Genomic DNA, 21726 nt, shown 5'->3' on the forward strand with positions numbered 1-21726 from the left:
ACATCCATCTATTTGTCTCTCTGCTGTGAAGTTCAAACAGGCCTATAGGCTGGCTGTGGCTACGACCGGTGGCACAAAACAGCCAGAAAAACCATACGAGCAGCAAAGTGTGCACACACATCCGAGACCGTTTGCAGAAGCGCAGTTTGACCAGTGTCGTCTTTAAAAGGAAAGTTTTCAGAGAGCTTTCCGGCTTACGGCCATACTACCCTGAGAACGCCCGATCTCGTCCGATCTCGGAAGCTAAGCAGGGGCGGGCCTGGTTAGTACTTGGATGGGAGACCGCCTGGGAATACCAGGTGCTGTAAGCTTTTTAGGCTCTTGGCTTTCAGCAGAGGGCGCTGTTTCCCACTTCTTGGAAAACGCCATCACTTTGAATGGAGGAAGAGTATTTATTTTGCCCTCATGTGAGGAACATCCATCTACAGTGTTTTTCTATCTGCTGTGAAGTTCAAACAGGCTTATAGGTTGGCTGTGGCTGCGACCGGTGGCACAAAACAGCCAGAAAAACCATACGAGCAGCAAAGTGTGCACACACATCCGAGACCGTTTGCAGAAGCGCAGTTTGACCAGTGTCGTCTTTAAAAGGAAAGTTTTCAGAGAGCTTTCCGGCTTACGGCCATACTACCCTGAGAACGCCCGATCTCGTCCGATCTCGGAAGCTAAGCAGGGGCGGGCCTGGTTTCCCACTTCTTGGAAAACGCCATCACTTTGAATGGAGGAAGAGTATTTATTTTGCCCTCATGTGAGGAACATCCATCTACAGTATTTGTCTCTCTGCTGTGAAGTTCAAACAGGCTTATAGGCTGGCTGTGGCTGCGACCGGTGGCACAAAACAGCCAGAAAAACCATACGAGCAGCAAAGTGTGCACACACATCCGAGACCGTTTGCAGAGGCGCAGTTTGACCAGTGTCGTCTTTAAAAGGAAAGTTTTCAGAGAGCTTTCCGGCTTACGGCCATACTACCCTGAGAACGCCCGATCTCGTCCGATCTCGGAAGCTAAGCAGGGGCGTGCCTGGTTAGTACTTGGATGGGAGACCGCCTGGGAATAACAGGTGCTGTAAGCTTTTTAGGCTCTTGGCTTTCAGCAGAGGGCGCTGTTTCCCACTTCTTGGAAAACGCCATCACTTTGAATGGAGGAAGAGTATTTATTTTGCCCTCATGTGAGGAACATCCATCTACAGTGTTTTTCTATCTGCTGTGAAGTTCAAACAGGCTTATAGGCTGGCTGTGGCTGCGACCGGTGGCACAAAACAGCCAGAAAAACCATACGAGCAGCAAAGTGTGCACACACATCCGAGACCGTTTGCAGAAGCGCAGTTTGACCAGTGTCGTCTTTAAAAGGAAAGTTTTCAGAGAGCTTTCCGGCTTACGGCCATACTACCCTGAGAACGCCCGATCTCGTCCGATCTCGGAAGCTAAGCAGGGGAGACCGCCTGGGAATACCAGGTGCTGTAAGCTTTTTAGGCTCTTGGCTTTCAGCAGAGGGCGCTGTTTCCCACTTCTTGGAAAACGCCATCACTTTGAATGGAGGAAGAGTATTTATTTTGCCCTCATGTGAGGAACATCCATCTACAGTGTTTTTCTATCTGCTGTGAAGTTCAAACAGGCTTATAGGCTGGCTGTGGCTGCGACCGGTGGCACAAAACAGCCAGAAAAACCATACGAGCAGCAAAGTGTGCACACACATCCGAGACCGTTTGCAGAAGCGCAGTTTGACCAGTGTCGTCTTTAAAAGGAAAGTTTTCAGAGCGCTTTCCGGCTTACGGCCATACTACCCTGAGAACGCCCGATCTCGTCCGATCTCGGAAGCTAAGCAGGGGCGGGCCTGGTTAGTACTTGGATGGGAGACCGCCTGGGAATACCAGGTGCTGTAAGCTTTTTAGGCTCTTGGCTTTCAGCAGAGGGCGCTGTTTCCCACTTCTTGGAAAACGCCATCACTTTGAATGGAGGAAGAGTATTTATTTTGCCCTCATGTGAGGAACATCCATCTACAGTATTTGTCTCTCTGCTGTGAAGTTCAAACAGGCCTATAGGCTGGCTGTGGCTGCGACCGGTGGCACAAAACAGCCAGAAAAACCATACAAGCAGCAAAGTGTGCACACACATCCGAGACCGTTTGCAGAAGCGCAATTTGACCAGTGTCGTCTTTAAAAGGAAAGTTTTCAGAGAGCTTTCCGGCTTACGGCCATACTACCCTGAGAACGCCCGATCTCGTCCGATCTCGGAAGCTAAGCAGGGGCGGGCCTGGTTAGTACTTGGATGGGAGACCGCCTGGGAATACCAGGTGCTGTAAGCTTTTTAGGCTCTTGGCTTTCAGCAGAGGGCGCTGTTTCCCACTTCTTGGAAAACGCCATCACTTTGAATGGAGGAAGAGTATTTATTTTGCCCTCATGTGAGGACCATCCATCTACAGTGTTTTTCTATCTGCTGTGAAGTTCAAACAGGCTTATAGGCTGGCTGTGGCTGCGACCGGTGGCACAAAACAGCCAGAAAAACCATACGAGCAGCAAAGTGTGCACACACATCCGAGACCGTTTGCAGAAGCGCAGTTTGACCAGTGTCGTCTTTAAAAGGAAAGTTTTCAGAGAGCTTTCCGGCTTACGGCCATACTACCCTGAGAACGCCCGATCTCGTCCGATCTGGGAAGCTAAGCAGGGGCGGGCCTGGTTAGTACTTGGATGGGAGACCGCCTGGGAATACCAGGTGCTGTAAGCTTTTTAGGCTCTTGGCTTTCAGCAGAGGGCGCTGTTTCCCACTTCTTGGAAAACGCCATCACTTTGAATGGAGGAAGAGTATTTATTTTGCCCTCATGTGAGGAACATCCATCTACAGTATTTGTCTCTCTGCTGTGAAGTTCAAACAGGCTTATAGGCTGGCTGTGGCTGCGACCGGTGGCACAAAACAGCCAGAAAAACCATACGAGCAGCAAAGTGTGCACACACATCCGAGACCGTTTGCAGAAGCGCAGTTTGACCAGTGTCGTCTTTAAAAGGAAAGTTTTCAGAGAGCTTTCCGGCTTACGGCCATACTATCCTGAGAACGCCCGATCTCGTCCGATCTCGGAAGCTAAGCAGGGGCGGGCCTGGTTAGTACTTGGATGGGAGACCGCCTGGGAATACCAGGTGCTGTAAGCTTTTTAGGCTCTTGGCTTTCAGCAGAGGGCGCTGTTTCCCACTTCTTGGAAAACGCCATCACTTTGAATGGAGGAAGAGTATTTATTTTGCCCTCATGTGAGGAACATCCATCTATTTGTCTCTCTGCTGTGAAGTTCAAACAGGCCTATAGGCTGGCTGTGGCTACGACCGGTGGCACAAAACAGCCAGAAAAACCATACGAGCAGCAAAGTGTGCACACACATCCGAGACCGTTTGCAGAAGCGCAGTTTGACCAGTGTCGTCTTTAAAAGGAAAGTTTTCAGAGAGCTTTCCGGCTTACGGCCATACTACCCTGAGAACGCCCGATCTCGTCCGATCTCGGAAGCTAAGCAGGGGCGGGCCTGGTTAGTACTTGGATGGGAGACCGCCTGGGAATACCAGGTGCTGTAAGCTTTTTAGGCTCTTGGCTTTCAGCAGAGGGCGCTGTTTCCCACTTCTTGGAAAACGCCATCACTTTGAATGGAGGAAGAGTATTTATTTTGCCCTCATGTGAGGAACATCCATCTACAGTGTTTTTCTATCTGCTGTGAAGTTCAAACAGGCTTATAGGTTGGCTGTGGCTGCGACCGGTGGCACAAAACAGCCAGAAAAACCATACGAGCAGCAAAGTGTGCACACACATCCGAGACCGTTTGCAGAAGCGCAGTTTGACCAGTGTCGTCTTTAAAAGGAAAGTTTTCAGAGAGCTTTCCGGCTTACGGCCATACTACCCTGAGAACGCCCGATCTCGTCCGATCTCGGAAGCTAAGCAGGGGCGGGCCTGGTTTCCCACTTCTTGGAAAACGCCATCACTTTGAATGGAGGAAGAGTATTTATTTTGCCCTCATGTGAGGAACATCCATCTACAGTATTTGTCTCTCTGCTGTGAAGTTCAAACAGGCTTATAGGCTGGCTGTGGCTGCGACCGGTGGCACAAAACAGCCAGAAAAACCATACGAGCAGCAAAGTGTGCACACACATCCGAGACCGTTTGCAGAGGCGCAGTTTGACCAGTGTCGTCTTTAAAAGGAAAGTTTTCAGAGAGCTTTCCGGCTTACGGCCATACTACCCTGAGAACGCCCGATCTCGTCCGATCTCGGAAGCTAAGCAGGGGCGTGCCTGGTTAGTACTTGGATGGGAGACCGCCTGGGAATAACAGGTGCTGTAAGCTTTTTAGGCTCTTGGCTTTCAGCAGAGGGCGCTGTTTCCCACTTCTTGGAAAACGCCATCACTTTGAATGGAGGAAGAGTATTTATTTTGCCCTCATGTGAGGAACATCCATCTACAGTGTTTTTCTATCTGCTGTGAAGTTCAAACAGGCTTATAGGCTGGCTGTGGCTGCGACCGGTGGCACAAAACAGCCAGAAAAACCATACGAGCAGCAAAGTGTGCACACACATCCGAGACCGTTTGCAGAAGCGCAGTTTGACCAGTGTCGTCTTTAAAAGGAAAGTTTTCAGAGAGCTTTCCGGCTTACGGCCATACTACCCTGAGAACGCCCGATCTCGTCCGATCTCGGAAGCTAAGCAGGGGAGACCGCCTGGGAATACCAGGTGCTGTAAGCTTTTTAGGCTCTTGGCTTTCAGCAGAGGGCGCTGTTTCCCACTTCTTGGAAAACGCCATCACTTTGAATGGAGGAAGAGTATTTATTTTGCCCTCATGTGAGGAACATCCATCTACAGTGTTTTTCTATCTGCTGTGAAGTTCAAACAGGCTTATAGGCTGGCTGTGGCTGCGACCGGTGGCACAAAACAGCCAGAAAAACCATACGAGCAGCAAAGTGTGCACACACATCCGAGACCGTTTGCAGAAGCGCAGTTTGACCAGTGTCGTCTTTAAAAGGAAAGTTTTCAGAGCGCTTTCCGGCTTACGGCCATACTACCCTGAGAACGCCCGATCTCGTCCGATCTCGGAAGCTAAGCAGGGGCGGGCCTGGTTAGTACTTGGATGGGAGACCGCCTGGGAATACCAGGTGCTGTAAGCTTTTTAGGCTCTTGGCTTTCAGCAGAGGGCGCTGTTTCCCACTTCTTGGAAAACGCCATCACTTTGAATGGAGGAAGAGTATTTATTTTGCCCTCATGTGAGGAACATCCATCTACAGTATTTGTCTCTCTGCTGTGAAGTTCAAACAGGCCTATAGGCTGGCTGTGGCTGCGACCGGTGGCACAAAACAGCCAGAAAAACCATACAAGCAGCAAAGTGTGCACACACATCCGAGACCGTTTGCAGAAGCGCAATTTGACCAGTGTCGTCTTTAAAAGGAAAGTTTTCAGAGAGCTTTCCGGCTTACGGCCATACTACCCTGAGAACGCCCGATCTCGTCCGATCTCGGAAGCTAAGCAGGGGCGGGCCTGGTTAGTACTTGGATGGGAGACCGCCTGGGAATACCAGGTGCTGTAAGCTTTTTAGGCTCTTGGCTTTCAGCAGAGGGCGCTGTTTCCCACTTCTTGGAAAACGCCATCACTTTGAATGGAGGAAGAGTATTTATTTTGCCCTCATGTGAGGACCATCCATCTACAGTGTTTTTCTATCTGCTGTGAAGTTCAAACAGGCTTATAGGCTGGCTGTGGCTGCGACCGGTGGCACAAAACAGCCAGAAAAACCATACGAGCAGCAAAGTGTGCACACACATCCGAGACCGTTTGCAGAAGCGCAGTTTGACCAGTGTCGTCTTTAAAAGGAAAGTTTTCAGAGAGCTTTCCGGCTTACGGCCATACTACCCTGAGAACGCCCGATCTCGTCCGATCTCGGAAGCTAAGCAGGGGCGGGCCTGGTTAGTACTTGGATGGGAGACCGCCTGGGAATACCAGGTGCTGTAAGCTTTTTAGGCTCTTGGCTTTCAGCAGAGGGCGCTGTTTCCCACTTCTTGGAAAACGCCATCACTTTGAATGGAGGAAGAGTATTTATTTTGCCCTCATGTGAGGAACATCCATCTACAGTATTTGTCTCTCTGCTGTGAAGTTCAAACAGGCTTATAGGCTGGCTGTGGCTGCGACCGGTGGCACAAAACAGCCAGAAAAACCATACGAGCAGCAAAGTGTGCACACACATCCGAGACCGTTTGCAGAAGCGCAGTTTGACCAGTGTCGTCTTTAAAAGGAAAGTTTTCAGAGAGCTTTCCGGCTTACGGCCATACTATCCTGAGAACGCCCGATCTCGTCCGATCTCGGAAGCTAAGCAGGGGCGGGCCTGGTTAGTACTTGGATGGGAGACCGCCTGGGAATACCAGGTGCTGTAAGCTTTTTAGGCTCTTGGCTTTCAGCAGAGGGCGCTGTTTCCCACTTCTTGGAAAACGCCATCACTTTGAATGGAGGAAGAGTATTTATTTTGCCCTCATGTGAGGAACATCCATCTATTTGTCTCTCTGCTGTGAAGTTCAAACAGGCCTATAGGCTGGCTGTGGCTACGACCGGTGGCACAAAACAGCCAGAAAAACCATACGAGCAGCAAAGTGTGCACACACATCCGAGACCGTTTGCAGAAGCGCAGTTTGACCAGTGTCGTCTTTAAAAGGAAAGTTTTCAGAGAGCTTTCCGGCTTACGGCCATACTACCCTGAGAACGCCCGATCTCGTCCGATCTCGGAAGCTAAGCAGGGGCGGGCCTGGTTAGTACTTGGATGGGAGACCGCCTGGGAATACCAGGTGCTGTAAGCTTTTTAGGCTCTTGGCTTTCAGCAGAGGGCGCTGTTTCCCACTTCTTGGAAAACGCCATCACTTTGAATGGAGGAAGAGTATTTATTTTGCCCTCATGTGAGGAACATCCATCTACAGTGTTTTTCTATCTGCTGTGAAGTTCAAACAGGCTTATAGGTTGGCTGTGGCTGCGACCGGTGGCACAAAACAGCCAGAAAAACCATACGAGCAGCAAAGTGTGCACACACATCCGAGACCGTTTGCAGAAGCGCAGTTTGACCAGTGTCGTCTTTAAAAGGAAAGTTTTCAGAGAGCTTTCCGGCTTACGGCCATACTACCCTGAGAACGCCCGATCTCGTCCGATCTCGGAAGCTAAGCAGGGGCGGGCCTGGTTTCCCACTTCTTGGAAAACGCCATCACTTTGAATGGAGGAAGAGTATTTATTTTGCCCTCATGTGAGGAACATCCATCTACAGTATTTGTCTCTCTGCTGTGAAGTTCAAACAGGCTTATAGGCTGGCTGTGGCTGCGACCGGTGGCACAAAACAGCCAGAAAAACCATACGAGCAGCAAAGTGTGCACACACATCCGAGACCGTTTGCAGAGGCGCAGTTTGACCAGTGTCGTCTTTAAAAGGAAAGTTTTCAGAGAGCTTTCCGGCTTACGGCCATACTACCCTGAGAACGCCCGATCTCGTCCGATCTCGGAAGCTAAGCAGGGGCGTGCCTGGTTAGTACTTGGATGGGAGACCGCCTGGGAATAACAGGTGCTGTAAGCTTTTTAGGCTCTTGGCTTTCAGCAGAGGGCGCTGTTTCCCACTTCTTGGAAAACGCCATCACTTTGAATGGAGGAAGAGTATTTATTTTGCCCTCATGTGAGGAACATCCATCTACAGTGTTTTTCTATCTGCTGTGAAGTTCAAACAGGCTTATAGGCTGGCTGTGGCTGCGACCGGTGGCACAAAACAGCCAGAAAAACCATACGAGCAGCAAAGTGTGCACACACATCCGAGACCGTTTGCAGAAGCGCAGTTTGACCAGTGTCGTCTTTAAAAGGAAAGTTTTCAGAGAGCTTTCCGGCTTACGGCCATACTACCCTGAGAACGCCCGATCTCGTCCGGTCTCGGAAGCTAAGCAGGGGAGACCGCCTGGGAATACCAGGTGCTGTAAGCTTTTTAGGCTCTTGGCTTTCAGCAGAGGGCGCTGTTTCCCACTTCTTGGAAAACGCCATCACTTTGAATGGAGGAAGAGTATTTATTTTGCCCTCATGTGAGGAACATCCATCTACAGTGTTTTTCTATCTGCTGTGAAGTTCAAACAGGCTTATAGGCTGGCTGTGGCTGCGACCGGTGGCACAAAACAGCCAGAAAAACCATACGAGCAGCAAAGTGTGCACACACATCCGAGACCGTTTGCAGAAGCGCAGTTTGACCAGTGTCGTCTTTAAAAGGAAAGTTTTCAGAGCGCTTTCCGGCTTACGGCCATACTACCCTGAGAACGCCCGATCTCGTCCGATCTCGGAAGCTAAGCAGGGGCGGGCCTGGTTAGTACTTGGATGGGAGACCGCCTGGGAATACCAGGTGCTGTAAGCTTTTTAGGCTCTTGGCTTTCAGCAGAGGGCGCTGTTTCCCACTTCTTGGAAAACGCCATCACTTTGAATGGAGGAAGAGTATTTATTTTGCCCTCATGTGAGGAACATCCATCTACAGTATTTGTCTCTCTGCTGTGAAGTTCAAACAGGCCTATAGGCTGGCTGTGGCTGCGACCGGTGGCACAAAACAGCCAGAAAAACCATACAAGCAGCAAAGTGTGCACACACATCCGAGACCGTTTGCAGAAGCGCAATTTGACCAGTGTCGTCTTTAAAAGGAAAGTTTTCAGAGAGCTTTCCGGCTTACGGCCATACTACCCTGAGAACGCCCGATCTCGTCCGATCTCGGAAGCTAAGCAGGGGCGGGCCTGGTTAGTACTTGGATGGGAGACCGCCTGGGAATACCAGGTGCTGTAAGCTTTTTAGGCTCTTGGCTTTCAGCAGAGGGCGCTGTTTCCCACTTCTTGGAAAACGCCATCACTTTGAATGGAGGAAGAGTATTTATTTTGCCCTCATGTGAGGACCATCCATCTACAGTGTTTTTCTATCTGCTGTGAAGTTCAAACAGGCTTATAGGCTGGCTGTGGCTGCGACCGGTGGCACAAAACAGCCAGAAAAACCATACGAGCAGCAAAGTGTGCACACACATCCGAGACCGTTTGCAGAAGCGCAGTTTGACCAGTGTCGTCTTTAAAAGGAAAGTTTTCAGAGAGCTTTCCGGCTTACGGCCATACTACCCTGAGAACGCCCGATCTCGTCCGATCTCGGAAGCTAAGCAGGGGCGGGCCTGGTTAGTACTTGGATGGGAGACCGCCTGGGAATACCAGGTGCTGTAAGCTTTTTAGGCTCTTGGCTTTCAGCAGAGGGCGCTGTTTCCCACTTCTTGGAAAACGCCATCACTTTGAATGGAGGAAGAGTATTTATTTTGCCCTCATGTGAGGAACATCCATCTACAGTATTTGTCTCTCTGCTGTGAAGTTCAAACAGGCTTATAGGCTGGCTGTGGCTGCGACCGGTGGCACAAAACAGCCAGAAAAACCATACGAGCAGCAAAGTGTGCACACACATCCGAGACCGTTTGCAGAAGCGCAGTTTGACCAGTGTCGTCTTTAAAAGGAAAGTTTTCAGAGAGCTTTCCGGCTTACGGCCATACTATCCTGAGAACGCCCGATCTCGTCCGATCTCGGAAGCTAAGCAGGGGCGGGCCTGGTTAGTACTTGGATGGGAGACCGCCTGGGAATACCAGGTGCTGTAAGCTTTTTAGGCTCTTGGCTTTCAGCAGAGGGCGCTGTTTCCCACTTCTTGGAAAACGCCATCACTTTGAATGGAGGAAGAGTATTTATTTTGCCCTCATGTGAGGAACATCCATCTATTTGTCTCTCTGCTGTGAAGTTCAAACAGGCCTATAGGCTGGCTGTGGCTACGACCGGTGGCACAAAACAGCCAGAAAAACCATACGAGCAGCAAAGTGTGCACACACATCCGAGACCGTTTGCAGAAGCGCAGTTTGACCAGTGTCGTCTTTAAAAGGAAAGTTTTCAGAGAGCTTTCCGGCTTACGGCCATACTACCCTGAGAACGCCCGATCTCGTCCGATCTCGGAAGCTAAGCAGGGGCGGGCCTGGTTAGTACTTGGATGGGAGACCGCCTGGGAATACCAGGTGCTGTAAGCTTTTTAGGCTCTTGGCTTTCAGCAGAGGGCGCTGTTTCCCACTTCTTGGAAAACGCCATCACTTTGAATGGAGGAAGAGTATTTATTTTGCCCTCATGTGAGGAACATCCATCTACAGTGTTTTTCTATCTGCTGTGAAGTTCAAACAGGCTTATAGGTTGGCTGTGGCTGCGACCGGTGGCACAAAACAGCCAGAAAAACCATACGAGCAGCAAAGTGTGCACACACATCCGAGACCGTTTGCAGAAGCGCAGTTTGACCAGTGTCGTCTTTAAAAGGAAAGTTTTCAGAGAGCTTTCCGGCTTACGGCCATACTACCCTGAGAACGCCCGATCTCGTCCGATCTCGGAAGCTAAGCAGGGGCGGGCCTGGTTTCCCACTTCTTGGAAAACGCCATCACTTTGAATGGAGGAAGAGTATTTATTTTGCCCTCATGTGAGGAACATCCATCTACAGTATTTGTCTCTCTGCTGTGAAGTTCAAACAGGCTTATAGGCTGGCTGTGGCTGCGACCGGTGGCACAAAACAGCCAGAAAAACCATACGAGCAGCAAAGTGTGCACACACATCCGAGACCGTTTGCAGAGGCGCAGTTTGACCAGTGTCGTCTTTAAAAGGAAAGTTTTCAGAGAGCTTTCCGGCTTACGGCCATACTACCCTGAGAACGCCCGATCTCGTCCGATCTCGGAAGCTAAGCAGGGGCGTGCCTGGTTAGTACTTGGATGGGAGACCGCCTGGGAATAACAGGTGCTGTAAGCTTTTTAGGCTCTTGGCTTTCAGCAGAGGGCGCTGTTTCCCACTTCTTGGAAAACGCCATCACTTTGAATGGAGGAAGAGTATTTATTTTGCCCTCATGTGAGGAACATCCATCTACAGTGTTTTTCTATCTGCTGTGAAGTTCAAACAGGCTTATAGGCTGGCTGTGGCTGCGACCGGTGGCACAAAACAGCCAGAAAAACCATACGAGCAGCAAAGTGTGCACACACATCCGAGACCGTTTGCAGAAGCGCAGTTTGACCAGTGTCGTCTTTAAAAGGAAAGTTTTCAGAGAGCTTTCCGGCTTACGGCCATACTACCCTGAGAACGCCCGATCTCGTCCGATCTCGGAAGCTAAGCAGGGGAGACCGCCTGGGAATACCAGGTGCTGTAAGCTTTTTAGGCTCTTGGCTTTCAGCAGAGGGCGCTGTTTCCCACTTCTTGGAAAACGCCATCACTTTGAATGGAGGAAGAGTATTTATTTTGCCCTCATGTGAGGAACATCCATCTACAGTGTTTTTCTATCTGCTGTGAAGTTCAAACAGGCTTATAGGCTGGCTGTGGCTGCGACCGGTGGCACAAAACAGCCAGAAAAACCATACGAGCAGCAAAGTGTGCACACACATCCGAGACCGTTTGCAGAAGCGCAGTTTGACCAGTGTCGTCTTTAAAAGGAAAGTTTTCAGAGCGCTTTCCGGCTTACGGCCATACTACCCTGAGAACGCCCGATCTCGTCCGATCTCGGAAGCTAAGCAGGGGCGGGCCTGGTTAGTACTTGGATGGGAGACCGCCTGGGAATACCAGGTGCTGTAAGCTTTTTAGGCTCTTGGCTTTCAGCAGAGGGCGCTGTTTCCCACTTCTTGGAAAACGCCATCACTTTGAATGGAGGAAGAGTATTTATTTTGCCCTCATGTGAGGAACATCCATCTACAGTATTTGTCTCTCTGCTGTGAAGTTCAAACAGGCTTATAGGCTGGCTGTGGCTGCGACCGGTGGCACAAAACAGCCAGAAAAACCATACGAGCAGCAAAGTGTGCACACACATCCGAGACCGTTTGCAGAAGCGCAGTTTGACCAGTGTCGTCTTTAAAAGGAAAGTTTTCAGAGAGCTTTCCGGCTTACGGCCATACTATCCTGAGAACGCCCGATCTCGTCCGATCTCGGAAGCTAAGCAGGGGCGGACCAGGTTAGTACTTGGATGGGAGACCGCCTGGGAATACCAGGTGCTGTAAGCTTTTTAGGCTCTTGGCTTTCAGCAGAGGGCGCTGTTTCCCACTTCTTGGAAAACGCCATCACTTTGAATGGAGGAAGAGTATTTATTTTGCCCTCATGTGAGGAACATCCATCTATTTGTCTCTCTGCTGTGAAGTTCAAACAGGCCTATAGGCTGGCTGTGGCTGCGACCGGTGGCACAAAACAGCCAGAAAAACCATACAAGCAGCAAAGTGTGCACACACATCCGAGACCGTTTGCAGAAGCGCAGTTTGACCAGTGTCGTCTTTAAAAGGAAAGTTTTCAGAGAGCTGTCCGGCTTACGGCCATACTACCCTGAGAACGCCCGATCTCGTCCGATCTCGGAAGCTAAGCAGGGGCGGGCCTGGTTAGTACTTGGATGGGAGACCGCCTGGGAATACCAGGTGCTGTAAGCTTTTTAGGCTCTTGGCTTTCAGCAGAGGGCGCTGTTTCCCACTTCTTGGAAAACGCCATCACTTTGAATGGAGGAAGAGTATTTATTTTGCCCTCATGTGAGGAACATCCATCTACAGTATTTGTCTCTCTGCTGTGAAGTTCAAACAGGCTTATAGGCTGGCTGTGGCTGCGACCGGTGGCACAAAACAGCCAGAAAAACCATACGAGCAGCAAAGTGTGCACACACATCCGAGACCGTTTGCAGAAGCGCAGTTTGACCAGTGTCGTCTTTAAAAGGAAAGTTTTCAGAGAGCTTTCCGGCTTACGGCCATACTATCCTGAGAACGCCCGATCTCGTCCGATCTCGGAAGCTAAGCAGGGGCGGACCTGGTTAGTACTTGGATGGGAGACCGCCTGGGAATACCAGGTGCTGTAAGCTTTTTAGGCTCTTGGCTTTCAGCAGAGGGCGCTGTTTCCCACTTCTTGGAAAACGCCGTCACTTTGAATGGAGGAAGAGTATTTATTTTGCCCTCATGTGAGGAACATCCATCTACAGTGTTTTTCTATCTGCTGTGAAGTTCAAACAGGCTTATAGGCTGGCTGTGGCTGCGACCGGTGGCACAAAACAGCCAGAAAAACCATACGAGCAGCAAAGTGTGCACACACATCCGAGACCGTTTGCAGAAGCGCAGTTTGACCAGTGTCGTCTTTAAAAGGAAAGTTTTCAGAGAGCTTTCCGGCTTACGGCCATACTACCCTGAGAACGCCCGATCTCGTCCGATCTCGGAAGCTAAGCAGGGGCGTGCCTGGTTAGTACTTGGATGGGAGACCGCCTGGGAATACCAGGTGCTGTAAGCTTTTTAGGCTCTTGGCTTTCAGCAGAGGGCGCTGTTTCCCACTTCTTGGAAAACGCCATCACTTTGAATGGAGGAAGAGTATTTATTTTGCCCTCATGTGAGGAACATCCATCTACAGTATTTGTCTCTCTGCTGTGAAGTTCAAACAGGCTTATAGGCTGGCTGTGGCTGCGACCGGTGGCACAAAACAGCCAGAAAAACCATACGAGCAGCAAAGTGTGCACACACATCCGAGACCGTTTGCAGAAGCGCAGTTTGACCAGTGTCGTCTTTAAAAGGAAAGTTTTCAGAGAGCTTTCCGGCTTACGGCCATACTATCCTGAGAACGCCCGATCTCGTCCGATCTCGGAAGCTAAGCAGGGGCGGGCCTGGTTAGTACTTGGATGGGAGACCGCCTGGGAATACCAGGTGCTGTAAGCTTTTTAGGCTCTTGGCTTTCAGCAGAGGGCGCTGTTTCCCACTTCTTGGAAAACGCCATCACTTTGAATGGAGGAAGAGTATTTATTTTGCCCTCATGTGAGGAACATCCATCTACAGTATTTGTCTCTCTGCTGTGAAGTTCAAACAGGCTTATAGGCTGGCTGTGGCTGCGACCGGTGGCACAAAACAGCCAGAAAAACCATACGAGCAGCAAAGTGTGCACACACATCCGAGACCGTTTGCAGAAGCGCAGTTTGACCAGTGTCGTCTTTAAAAGGAAAGTTTTCAGAGAGCTTTCCGGCTTACGGCCATACTACCCTGAGAACGCCCGATCTCGTCCGATCTCGGAAGCTAAGCAGGGGAGACCGCCTGGGAATACCAGGTGCTGTAAGCTTTTTAGGCTCTTGGCTTTCAGCAGAGGGCGCTGTTTCCCACTTCTTGGAAAACGCCATCACTTTGAATGGAGGAAGAGTATTTATTTTGCCCTCATGTGAGGAACATCCATCTACAGTGTTTTTCTATCTGCTGTGAAGTTCAAACAGGCTTATAGGCTGGCTGTGGCTGCGACCGGTGGCACAAAACAGCCAGAAAAACCATACGAGCAGCAAAGTGTGCACACACATCCGAGACCGTTTGCAGAAGCGCAGTTTGACCAGTGTCGTCTTTAAAAGGAAAGTTTTCAGAGCGCTTTCCGGCTTACGGCCATACTACCCTGAGAACGCCCGATCTCGTCCGATCTCGGAAGCTAAGCAGGGGCGGGCCTGGTTAGTACTTGGATGGGAGACCGCCTGGGAATACCAGGTGCTGTAAGCTTTTTAGGCTCTTGGCTTTCAGCAGAGGGCGCTGTTTCCCACTTCTTGGAAAACGCCATCACTTTGAATGGAGGAAGAGTATTTATTTTGCCCTCATGTGAGGAACATCCATCTACAGTATTTGTCTCTCTGCTGTGAAGTTCAAACAGGCTTATAGGCTGGCTGTGGCTGCGACCGGTGGCACAAAACAGCCAGAAAAACCATACGAGCAGCAAAGTGTGCACACACATCCGAGACCGTTTGCAGAAGCGCAGTTTGACCAGTGTCGTCTTTAAAAGGAAAGTTTTCAGAGAGCTTTCCGGCTTACGGCCATACTATCCTGAGAACGCCCGATCTCGTCCGATCTCGGAAGCTAAGCAGGGGCGGACCAGGTTAGTACTTGGATGGGAGACCGCCTGGGAATACCAGGTGCTGTAAGCTTTTTAGGCTCTTGGCTTTCAGCAGAGGGCGCTGTTTCCCACTTCTTGGAAAACGCCATCACTTTGAATGGAGGAAGAGTATTTATTTTGCCCTCATGTGAGGAACATCCATCTATTTGTCTCTCTGCTGTGAAGTTCAAACAGGCCTATAGGCTGGCTGTGGCTGCGACCGGTGGCACAAAACAGCCAGAAAAACCATACAAGCAGCAAAGTGTGCACACACATCCGAGACCGTTTGCAGAAGCGCAGTTTGACCAGTGTCGTCTTTAAAAGGAAAGTTTTCAGAGAGCTGTCCGGCTTACGGCCATACTACCCTGAGAACGCCCGATCTCGTCCGATCTCGGAAGCTAAGCAGGGGCGGGCCTGGTTAGTACTTGGATGGGAGACCGCCTGGGAATACCAGGTGCTGTAAGCTTTTTAGGCTCTTGGCTTTCAGCAGAGGGCGCTGTTTCCCACTTCTTGGAAAACGCCATCACTTTGAATGGAGGAAGAGTATTTATTTTGCCCTCATGTGAGGAACATCCATCTACAGTGTTTTTCTATCTGCTGTGAAGTTCAAACAGGCTTATAGGCTGGCTGTGGCTGCGACCGGTGGCACAAAACAGCCAGAAAAACCATACGAGCAGCAAAGTGTGCACACACATCCGAGACCGTTTGCAGAAGCGCAGTTTGACCAGTGTCGTCTTTAAAAGGAAAGTTTTCAGAGAGCTTTCCGGCTTACGGCCATACTACCCTGAGAACGCCCGATCTCGTCCGATCTCGGAAGCTAAGCAGGGGCGTGCCTGGTTAGTACTTGGATGGGAGACCGCCTGGGAATACCAGGTGCTGTAAGCTTTTTAGGCTCTTGGCTTTCAGCAGAGGGCGCTGTTTCCCACTTCTTGGAAAACGCCATCACTTTGAATGGAGGAAGAGTATTTATTTTGCCCTCATGTGAGGAACATCCATCTACAGTGTTTTTCTATCTGCTGTGAAGTTCAAACAGGCTTATAGGCTGGCTGTGGCTGCGACCGGTGGCACAAAACAGCCAGAAAAACCATACGAGCAGCAAAGTGTGCACACACATCCGAGACCGTTTGCAGAAGCGCAGTTTGACCAGTGTCGTCTTTAAAAGGAAAGTTTTCAGAGAGCTTTCCGGCTTACGGCCATACTACCCTGAGAACGCCCGATCTCGTCCGATCTCGGAAGCTAAGCAGGGGAGACCGCCTGGGAATACCAGGTGCTGTAAGCTTTTTAGGCTCTTGGCTTTCAGCAGAGGGCGCTGTTTCCCACTTCTTGGAAAACGCCATCACTTTGAATGGAGGAAGAGTATTTATTTTGCCCTCATGTGAGGAACATCCATCTACAGTATTTGTCTCTCTGCTGTGAAGTTCAAACAGGCTTATAGGCTGGCTGTGGCTGCGACCGGTGGCACAAAACAGCCAGAAAAACCATACGAGCAGCAAAGTGTGCACACACATCCGAGACCGTTTGCAGAAGCGCAGTTTGACCAGTGTCGTCTTTAAAAGGAAAGTTTTCAGAGAGCTTTCCGGCTTACGGCCATACTACCCTGAGAACGCCCGATCTCGTCCGATCTCGGAAGCTAAGCAGGGGCGGGCCTGGTTAGTACTTGGATGGGAGACCGCCTGGGAATACCAGGTGCTGTAAGCTTTTTAGGCTCTTGGCTTTCAGCAGAGGGCGCTGTTTCCCACTTCTTGGAAAACGCCATCACTTTGAATGGAGGAAGAGTATTTATTTTGCCCTCATGTGAGGAACATCCATCTACAGTATTTGTCTCTCTGCTGTGAAGTTCAAACAGGCTTATAGGCTGGCTGTGGCTGCGACCGGTGGCACAAAACAGCCAGAAAAACCATACGAGCAGCAAAGTGTGCACACACATCCGAGACCGTTTGCAGAAGCGCAGTTTGACCAGTGTCGTCTTTAAAAGGAAAGTTTTCAGAGAGCTTTCCGGCTTACGGCCATACTATCCTGAGAACGCCCGATCTCGTCCGATCTCGGAAGCTAAGCAGGGGCGGGCCTGGTTAGTACTTGGATGGGAGACCGCCTGGGAATACCAGGTGCTGTAAGCTTTTTAGGCTCTTGGCTTTCAGCAGAGGGCGCTGTTTCCCACTTCTTGGAAAACGCCATCACTTTGAATGGAGGAAGAGTATTTATTTTGCCCTCATGTGAGGAACATCCATCTACAGTATTTGTCTCTCTGCTGTGAAGTTCAAACAGGCTTATAGGCTGGCTGTGGCTGCGACCGGTGGCACAAAACAGCCAGAAAAACCATACGAGCAGCAAAGTGTGCACACACATCCGAGACCGTTTGCAGAAGCGCAGTTTGACCAGTGTCGTCTTTAAAAGGAAAGTTTTCAGAGAGCTTTCCGGCTTACGGCCATACTACCCTGAGAACGCCCGATCTCGTCCGATCTCGGAAGCTAAGCAGGGGAGACCGCCTGGGAATACCAGGTGCTGTAAGCTTTTTAGGCTCTTGGCTTTCAGCAGAGGGCGCTGTTTCCCACTTCTTGGAAAACGCCGTCACTTTGAATGGAGGAAGAGTATTTATTTTGCCCTCATGTGAGGAACATCCATCTACAGTGTTTTTCTATCTGCTGTGAAGTTCAAACAGGCTTATAGGCTGGCTGTGGCTGCGACCGGTGGCACAAAACAGCCAGAAAAACCATACGAGCAGCAAAGTGTGCACACACATCCGAGACCGTTTGCAGAAGCGCAGTTTGACCAGTGTCGTCTTTAAAAGGAAAGTTTTCAGAGAGCTTTCCGGCTTACGGCCATACTACCCTGAGAACGCCCGATCTCGTCCGATCTCGGAAGCTAAGCAGGGGCGGGCCTGGTTAGTACTTGGATGGGAGACCGCCTGGGAATACCAGGTGCTGTAAGCTTTTTAGGCTCTTGGCTTTCAGCAGAGGGCGCTGTTTCCCACTTCTTGGAAAACGCCATCACTTTGAATGGAGGAAGAGTATTTATTTTGCCCTCATGTGAGGAACATCCATCTACAGTATTTGTCTCTCTGCTGTGAAGTTCAAACAGGCTTATAGGCTGGCTGTGGCTGCGACCGGTGGCACAAAACAGCCAGAAAAACCATACGAGCAGCAAAGTGTGCACACACATCCGAGACCGTTTGCAGAAGCGCAGTTTGACCAGTGTCGTCTTTAAAAGGAAAGTTTTCAGAGAGCTTTCCGGCTTACGGCCATACTATCCTGAGAACGCCCGATCTCGTCCGATCTCGGAAGCTAAGCAGGGGCGGGCCTGGTTAGTACTTGGATGGGAGACCGCCTGGGAATACCAGGTGCTGTAAGCTTTTTAGGCTCTTGGCTTTCAGCAGAGGGCGCTGTTTCCCACTTCTTGGAAAACGCCATCACTTTGAATGGAGGAAGAGTATTTATTTTGCCCTCATGTGAGGAACATCCATCTACAGTATTTGTCTCTCTGCTGTGAAGTTCAAACAGGCTTATAGGCTGGCTGTGGCTGCGACCGGTGGCACAAAACAGCCAGAAAAACCATACGAGCAGCAAAGTGTGCACACACATCCGAGACCGTTTGCAGAAGCGCAGTTTGACCAGTGTCGTCTTTAAAAGGAAAGTTTTCAGAGAGCTTTCCGGCTTACGGCCATACTACCCTGAGAACGCCCGATCTCGTCCGATCTCGGAAGCTAAGCAGGGGAGACCGCCTGGGAATACCAGGTGCTGTAAGCTTTTTAGGCTCTTGGCTTTCAGCAGAGGGCGCTGTTTCCCACTTCTTGGAAAACGCCATCACTTTGAATGGAGGAAGAGTATTTATTTTGCCCTCATGTGAGGAACATCCATCTACAGTGTTTTTCTATCTGCTGTGAAGTTCAAACAGGCTTATAGGCTGGCTGTGGCTGCGACCGGTGGCACAAAACAGCCAGAAAAACCATACGAGCAGCAAAGTGTGCACACACATCCGAGACCGTTTGCAGAAGCGCAGTTTGACCAGTGTCGTCTTTAAAAGGAAAGTTTTCAGAGCGCTTTCCGGCTTACGGCCATACTACCCTGAGAACGCCCGATCTCGTCCGATCTCGGAAGCTAAGCAGGGGCGGGCCTGGTTAGTACTTGGATGGGAGACCGCCTGGGAATACCAGGTGCTGTAAGCTTTTTAGGCTCTTGGCTTTCAGCAGAGGGCGCTGTTTCCCACTTCTTGGAAAACGCCATCACTTTGAATGGAGGAAGAGTATTTATTTTGCCCTCATGTGAGGACCATCCATCTACAGTGTTTTTCTATCTGCTGTGAAGTTCAAACAGGCTTATAGGCTGGCTGTGGCTGCGACCGGTGGCACAAAACAGCCAGAAAAACCATACGAGCAGCAAAGTGTGCACACACATCCGAGACCGTTTGCAGAAGCGCAGTTTGACCAGTGTCGTCTTTAAAAGGAAAGTTTTCAGAGAGCTTTCCGGCTTACGGCCATACTACCCTGAGAACGCCCGATCTCGTCCGATCTCGGAAGCTAAGCAGGGGCGGGCCTGGTTAGTACTTGGATGGGAGACCGCCTGGGAATACCAGGTGCTGTAAGCTTTTTAGGCTCTTGGCTTTCAGCAGAGGGCGCTGTTTCCCACTTCTTGGAAAACGCCATCACTTTGAATGGAGGAAGAGTATTTATTTTGCCCTCATGTGAGGAACATCCATCTACAGTGTTTTTCTATCTGCTGTGAAGTTCAAACAGGCTTATAGGCTGGCTGTGGCTGCGACCGGTGGCACAAAACAGCCAGAAAAACCATACGAGCAGCAAAGTGTGCACACACATCCGAGACCGTTTGCAGAAGCGCAGTTTGACCAGTGTCGTCTTTAAAAGGAAAGTTTTCAGAGAGCTTTCCGGCTTACGCCATACTACCCTGAGAATGCCCGATCTCGTCCGATCTCGGAAGCTAAGCAGGGGCGGGCCTGGTTAGTACTTGGATGGGAGACCGCCTGGGAATACCAGGTGCTGTAAGCTTTTTAGGCTCTTGGCTTTCAGCAGAGGGCGCTGTTTCCCACTTCTTGGAAAACGCCATCACTTTGAATGGAGGAAGAGTATTTATTTGCCCTCATGTGAGGAACATCCATCTACAGTATTTGTCTCTCTGCTGTGAAGTTCAAACAGGCTTATAGGCTGGCTGTGGCTGCGACCGGTGGCACAAAACAGCCAGAAAAACCATACGAGCAGCAAAGTGTGCACACACATCCGAGACCGTTTGCAGAGGCGCAGTTTGACCAGTGTCGTCTTTAAAAGGAAAGTTTTCAGAGAGCTTTCCGGCTTACGGCCATACTACCCTGAGAACGCCCGATCTCGTCCGATCTCGGAAGCTAAGCAGGGGCGTGCCTGGTTAGTACTTGGATGGGAGACCGCCTGGGAATACCAGGTGCTGTAAGCTTTTTAGGCTCTTGGCTTTCAGCAGAGGGCGCTGTTTCCCACTTCTTGGAAAACGCCATCACTTTGAATGGAGGAAGAGTATTTATTTTGCCCTCATGTGAGGAACATCCATCTACAGTGTTTTTCTATCTGCTGTGAAGTTCAAACAGGCCTATAGGCTGGCTGTGGCTGCGACCGGTGGCACAAAACAGCCAGAAAAACCATACGAGCAGCAAAGTGTGCACACACATCCGAGACCGTTTGCAGAAGCGCAATTTGACCAGTGTCGTCTTTAAAAGGAAAGTTTTCAGAGAGCTTTCCGGCTTACGGCCATACTACCCTGAGAACGCCCGATCTCGTCCGATCTCGGAAGCTAAGCAGGGGCGGGCCTGGTTAGTACTTGGATTGGAGACCGCCTGGGAATACCAGGTGCTGTAAGCTTTTTAGGCTCTTGGCTTTCAGCAGAGGGCGCTGTTTCCCACTTCTTGGAAAACGCCATCACTTTGAATGGAGGAAGAGTATTTATTTTGCCCTCATGTGAGGACCATCCATCTACAGTGTTTTTCTATCTGCTGTGAAGTTCAAACAGGCTTATAGGCTGGCTGTGGCTGCGACCGGTGGCACAAAACAGCCAGAAAAACCATACGAGCAGCAAAGTGTGCACACACATCCGAGACCGTTTGCAGAAGCGCAGTTTGACCAGTGTCGTCTTTAAAAGGAAAGTTTTCAGAGAGCTTTCCGGCTTACGGCCATACTACCCTGAGAACGCCCGATCTCGTCCGATCTCGGAAGCTAAGCAGGGGCGGGCCTGGTTAGTACTTGGATGGGAGACCGCCTGGGAATACCAGGTGCTGTAAGCTTTTTAGGCTCTTGGCTTTCAGCAGAGGGCGCTGTTTCCCACTTCTTGGAAAACGCCATCACTTTGAATGGAGGAAGAGTATTTATTTTGCCCTCATGTGAGGAACATCCATCTACAGTGTTTTTCTATCTGCTGTGAAGTTCAAACAGGCTTATAGGCTGGCTGTGGCTGCGACCGGTGGCACAAAACAGCCAGAAAAACCATACGAGCAGCAAAGTGTGCACACACATCCGAGACCGTTTGCAGAAGCGCAGTTTGACCAGTGTCGTCTTTAAAAGGAAAGTTTTCAGAGAGCTTTCCGGCTTACGCCATACTACCCTGAGAATGCCCGATCTCGTCCGATCTCGGAAGCTAAGCAGGGGCGGGCCTGGTTAGTACTTGGATGGGAGACCGCCTGGGAATACCAGGTGCTGTAAGCTTTTTAGGCTCTTGGCTTTCAGCAGAGGGCGCTGTTTCCCACTTCTTGGAAAACGCCATCACTTTGAATGGAGGAAGAGTATTTATTTTGCCCTCATGTGAGGAACATCCATCTACAGTGTTTTTCTATCTGCTGTGAAGTTCAAACAGGCTTATAGGCTGGCTGTGGCTGCGACCGGTG

The 21726-nt window shown here is 50.3% G+C and overlaps 41 non-coding genes across 41 annotated transcripts; all 41 read left to right on the top strand.

Moving 5' to 3' along the window:
- Positions 1-192: 192 nt before the first annotated feature.
- On the top strand, positions 193-311 carry LOC129183797 (5S ribosomal RNA). The gene has a single exon (XR_008571207.1). It is a non-coding gene; the product is annotated as a 5S ribosomal RNA (ribosomal RNA).
- Positions 312-949: 638 nt separating this feature from the next.
- Positions 950-1068, top strand: LOC129183973 (5S ribosomal RNA). Its single transcript, XR_008571378.1, has one exon. It is a non-coding gene; the product is annotated as a 5S ribosomal RNA (ribosomal RNA).
- Positions 1069-1762: 694 nt separating this feature from the next.
- On the top strand, positions 1763-1881 carry LOC129183808 (5S ribosomal RNA). Its single transcript, XR_008571218.1, has one exon. It is a non-coding gene; the product is annotated as a 5S ribosomal RNA (ribosomal RNA).
- Positions 1882-2181: 300 nt separating this feature from the next.
- Positions 2182-2300, top strand: LOC129183819 (5S ribosomal RNA). Its single transcript, XR_008571229.1, has one exon. It is a non-coding gene; the product is annotated as a 5S ribosomal RNA (ribosomal RNA).
- Positions 2301-2600: 300 nt separating this feature from the next.
- LOC129183957 (5S ribosomal RNA) lies at positions 2601-2719 on the top strand. Its single transcript, XR_008571363.1, has one exon. It is a non-coding gene; the product is annotated as a 5S ribosomal RNA (ribosomal RNA).
- A 300-nt stretch (positions 2720-3019) lies between these two features.
- LOC129183442 (5S ribosomal RNA) lies at positions 3020-3138 on the top strand. The gene has a single exon (XR_008570860.1). It is a non-coding gene; the product is annotated as a 5S ribosomal RNA (ribosomal RNA).
- Positions 3139-3433: 295 nt separating this feature from the next.
- On the top strand, positions 3434-3552 carry LOC129183830 (5S ribosomal RNA). The gene has a single exon (XR_008571240.1). It is a non-coding gene; the product is annotated as a 5S ribosomal RNA (ribosomal RNA).
- Positions 3553-4190: 638 nt separating this feature from the next.
- Positions 4191-4309, top strand: LOC129183974 (5S ribosomal RNA). The gene has a single exon (XR_008571379.1). It is a non-coding gene; the product is annotated as a 5S ribosomal RNA (ribosomal RNA).
- A 694-nt stretch (positions 4310-5003) lies between these two features.
- Positions 5004-5122, top strand: LOC129183842 (5S ribosomal RNA). Its single transcript, XR_008571251.1, has one exon. It is a non-coding gene; the product is annotated as a 5S ribosomal RNA (ribosomal RNA).
- Positions 5123-5422: 300 nt separating this feature from the next.
- Positions 5423-5541, top strand: LOC129183854 (5S ribosomal RNA). The gene has a single exon (XR_008571262.1). It is a non-coding gene; the product is annotated as a 5S ribosomal RNA (ribosomal RNA).
- Positions 5542-5841: 300 nt separating this feature from the next.
- LOC129183866 (5S ribosomal RNA) lies at positions 5842-5960 on the top strand. Its single transcript, XR_008571273.1, has one exon. It is a non-coding gene; the product is annotated as a 5S ribosomal RNA (ribosomal RNA).
- A 300-nt stretch (positions 5961-6260) lies between these two features.
- Positions 6261-6379, top strand: LOC129183444 (5S ribosomal RNA). Its single transcript, XR_008570862.1, has one exon. It is a non-coding gene; the product is annotated as a 5S ribosomal RNA (ribosomal RNA).
- Positions 6380-6674: 295 nt separating this feature from the next.
- LOC129183877 (5S ribosomal RNA) lies at positions 6675-6793 on the top strand. The gene has a single exon (XR_008571284.1). It is a non-coding gene; the product is annotated as a 5S ribosomal RNA (ribosomal RNA).
- A 638-nt stretch (positions 6794-7431) lies between these two features.
- LOC129183975 (5S ribosomal RNA) lies at positions 7432-7550 on the top strand. Its single transcript, XR_008571380.1, has one exon. It is a non-coding gene; the product is annotated as a 5S ribosomal RNA (ribosomal RNA).
- Positions 7551-8244: 694 nt separating this feature from the next.
- On the top strand, positions 8245-8363 carry LOC129183888 (5S ribosomal RNA). The gene has a single exon (XR_008571295.1). It is a non-coding gene; the product is annotated as a 5S ribosomal RNA (ribosomal RNA).
- A 300-nt stretch (positions 8364-8663) lies between these two features.
- Positions 8664-8782, top strand: LOC129183901 (5S ribosomal RNA). Its single transcript, XR_008571307.1, has one exon. It is a non-coding gene; the product is annotated as a 5S ribosomal RNA (ribosomal RNA).
- A 300-nt stretch (positions 8783-9082) lies between these two features.
- LOC129183912 (5S ribosomal RNA) lies at positions 9083-9201 on the top strand. The gene has a single exon (XR_008571318.1). It is a non-coding gene; the product is annotated as a 5S ribosomal RNA (ribosomal RNA).
- A 300-nt stretch (positions 9202-9501) lies between these two features.
- LOC129183445 (5S ribosomal RNA) lies at positions 9502-9620 on the top strand. The gene has a single exon (XR_008570863.1). It is a non-coding gene; the product is annotated as a 5S ribosomal RNA (ribosomal RNA).
- A 295-nt stretch (positions 9621-9915) lies between these two features.
- On the top strand, positions 9916-10034 carry LOC129183923 (5S ribosomal RNA). The gene has a single exon (XR_008571329.1). It is a non-coding gene; the product is annotated as a 5S ribosomal RNA (ribosomal RNA).
- Positions 10035-10672: 638 nt separating this feature from the next.
- On the top strand, positions 10673-10791 carry LOC129183976 (5S ribosomal RNA). The gene has a single exon (XR_008571381.1). It is a non-coding gene; the product is annotated as a 5S ribosomal RNA (ribosomal RNA).
- A 694-nt stretch (positions 10792-11485) lies between these two features.
- LOC129183934 (5S ribosomal RNA) lies at positions 11486-11604 on the top strand. Its single transcript, XR_008571340.1, has one exon. It is a non-coding gene; the product is annotated as a 5S ribosomal RNA (ribosomal RNA).
- A 300-nt stretch (positions 11605-11904) lies between these two features.
- LOC129183597 (5S ribosomal RNA) lies at positions 11905-12023 on the top strand. Its single transcript, XR_008571011.1, has one exon. It is a non-coding gene; the product is annotated as a 5S ribosomal RNA (ribosomal RNA).
- Positions 12024-12318: 295 nt separating this feature from the next.
- LOC129183945 (5S ribosomal RNA) lies at positions 12319-12437 on the top strand. The gene has a single exon (XR_008571351.1). It is a non-coding gene; the product is annotated as a 5S ribosomal RNA (ribosomal RNA).
- Positions 12438-12737: 300 nt separating this feature from the next.
- Positions 12738-12856, top strand: LOC129183701 (5S ribosomal RNA). The gene has a single exon (XR_008571114.1). It is a non-coding gene; the product is annotated as a 5S ribosomal RNA (ribosomal RNA).
- A 300-nt stretch (positions 12857-13156) lies between these two features.
- Positions 13157-13275, top strand: LOC129183909 (5S ribosomal RNA). The gene has a single exon (XR_008571315.1). It is a non-coding gene; the product is annotated as a 5S ribosomal RNA (ribosomal RNA).
- Positions 13276-13575: 300 nt separating this feature from the next.
- LOC129183446 (5S ribosomal RNA) lies at positions 13576-13694 on the top strand. The gene has a single exon (XR_008570864.1). It is a non-coding gene; the product is annotated as a 5S ribosomal RNA (ribosomal RNA).
- A 694-nt stretch (positions 13695-14388) lies between these two features.
- On the top strand, positions 14389-14507 carry LOC129183956 (5S ribosomal RNA). The gene has a single exon (XR_008571362.1). It is a non-coding gene; the product is annotated as a 5S ribosomal RNA (ribosomal RNA).
- A 300-nt stretch (positions 14508-14807) lies between these two features.
- On the top strand, positions 14808-14926 carry LOC129183598 (5S ribosomal RNA). Its single transcript, XR_008571012.1, has one exon. It is a non-coding gene; the product is annotated as a 5S ribosomal RNA (ribosomal RNA).
- A 295-nt stretch (positions 14927-15221) lies between these two features.
- LOC129183968 (5S ribosomal RNA) lies at positions 15222-15340 on the top strand. The gene has a single exon (XR_008571373.1). It is a non-coding gene; the product is annotated as a 5S ribosomal RNA (ribosomal RNA).
- Positions 15341-15640: 300 nt separating this feature from the next.
- LOC129183910 (5S ribosomal RNA) lies at positions 15641-15759 on the top strand. Its single transcript, XR_008571316.1, has one exon. It is a non-coding gene; the product is annotated as a 5S ribosomal RNA (ribosomal RNA).
- Positions 15760-16453: 694 nt separating this feature from the next.
- Positions 16454-16572, top strand: LOC129183979 (5S ribosomal RNA). The gene has a single exon (XR_008571384.1). It is a non-coding gene; the product is annotated as a 5S ribosomal RNA (ribosomal RNA).
- Positions 16573-16872: 300 nt separating this feature from the next.
- On the top strand, positions 16873-16991 carry LOC129183447 (5S ribosomal RNA). Its single transcript, XR_008570865.1, has one exon. It is a non-coding gene; the product is annotated as a 5S ribosomal RNA (ribosomal RNA).
- A 694-nt stretch (positions 16992-17685) lies between these two features.
- Positions 17686-17804, top strand: LOC129183990 (5S ribosomal RNA). Its single transcript, XR_008571395.1, has one exon. It is a non-coding gene; the product is annotated as a 5S ribosomal RNA (ribosomal RNA).
- Positions 17805-18104: 300 nt separating this feature from the next.
- LOC129183448 (5S ribosomal RNA) lies at positions 18105-18223 on the top strand. Its single transcript, XR_008570866.1, has one exon. It is a non-coding gene; the product is annotated as a 5S ribosomal RNA (ribosomal RNA).
- Positions 18224-18917: 694 nt separating this feature from the next.
- Positions 18918-19036, top strand: LOC129184001 (5S ribosomal RNA). Its single transcript, XR_008571407.1, has one exon. It is a non-coding gene; the product is annotated as a 5S ribosomal RNA (ribosomal RNA).
- Positions 19037-19336: 300 nt separating this feature from the next.
- LOC129184014 (5S ribosomal RNA) lies at positions 19337-19455 on the top strand. The gene has a single exon (XR_008571419.1). It is a non-coding gene; the product is annotated as a 5S ribosomal RNA (ribosomal RNA).
- Positions 19456-19755: 300 nt separating this feature from the next.
- LOC129184008 (5S ribosomal RNA) lies at positions 19756-19873 on the top strand. The gene has a single exon (XR_008571414.1). It is a non-coding gene; the product is annotated as a 5S ribosomal RNA (ribosomal RNA).
- A 299-nt stretch (positions 19874-20172) lies between these two features.
- Positions 20173-20291, top strand: LOC129183911 (5S ribosomal RNA). Its single transcript, XR_008571317.1, has one exon. It is a non-coding gene; the product is annotated as a 5S ribosomal RNA (ribosomal RNA).
- A 300-nt stretch (positions 20292-20591) lies between these two features.
- Positions 20592-20710, top strand: LOC129183931 (5S ribosomal RNA). Its single transcript, XR_008571337.1, has one exon. It is a non-coding gene; the product is annotated as a 5S ribosomal RNA (ribosomal RNA).
- Positions 20711-21010: 300 nt separating this feature from the next.
- On the top strand, positions 21011-21129 carry LOC129184025 (5S ribosomal RNA). Its single transcript, XR_008571428.1, has one exon. It is a non-coding gene; the product is annotated as a 5S ribosomal RNA (ribosomal RNA).
- Positions 21130-21429: 300 nt separating this feature from the next.
- On the top strand, positions 21430-21547 carry LOC129184009 (5S ribosomal RNA). Its single transcript, XR_008571415.1, has one exon. It is a non-coding gene; the product is annotated as a 5S ribosomal RNA (ribosomal RNA).
- The last annotated feature ends 179 nt before the right edge of the window (positions 21548-21726 follow it).

The sequence above is a fragment of the Dunckerocampus dactyliophorus genome, chromosome 6 (assembly GCF_027744805.1).
Source record: "Dunckerocampus dactyliophorus isolate RoL2022-P2 chromosome 6, RoL_Ddac_1.1, whole genome shotgun sequence".
NCBI classification, from domain to species: Eukaryota; Metazoa; Chordata; class Actinopteri; order Syngnathiformes; family Syngnathidae; genus Dunckerocampus; species Dunckerocampus dactyliophorus.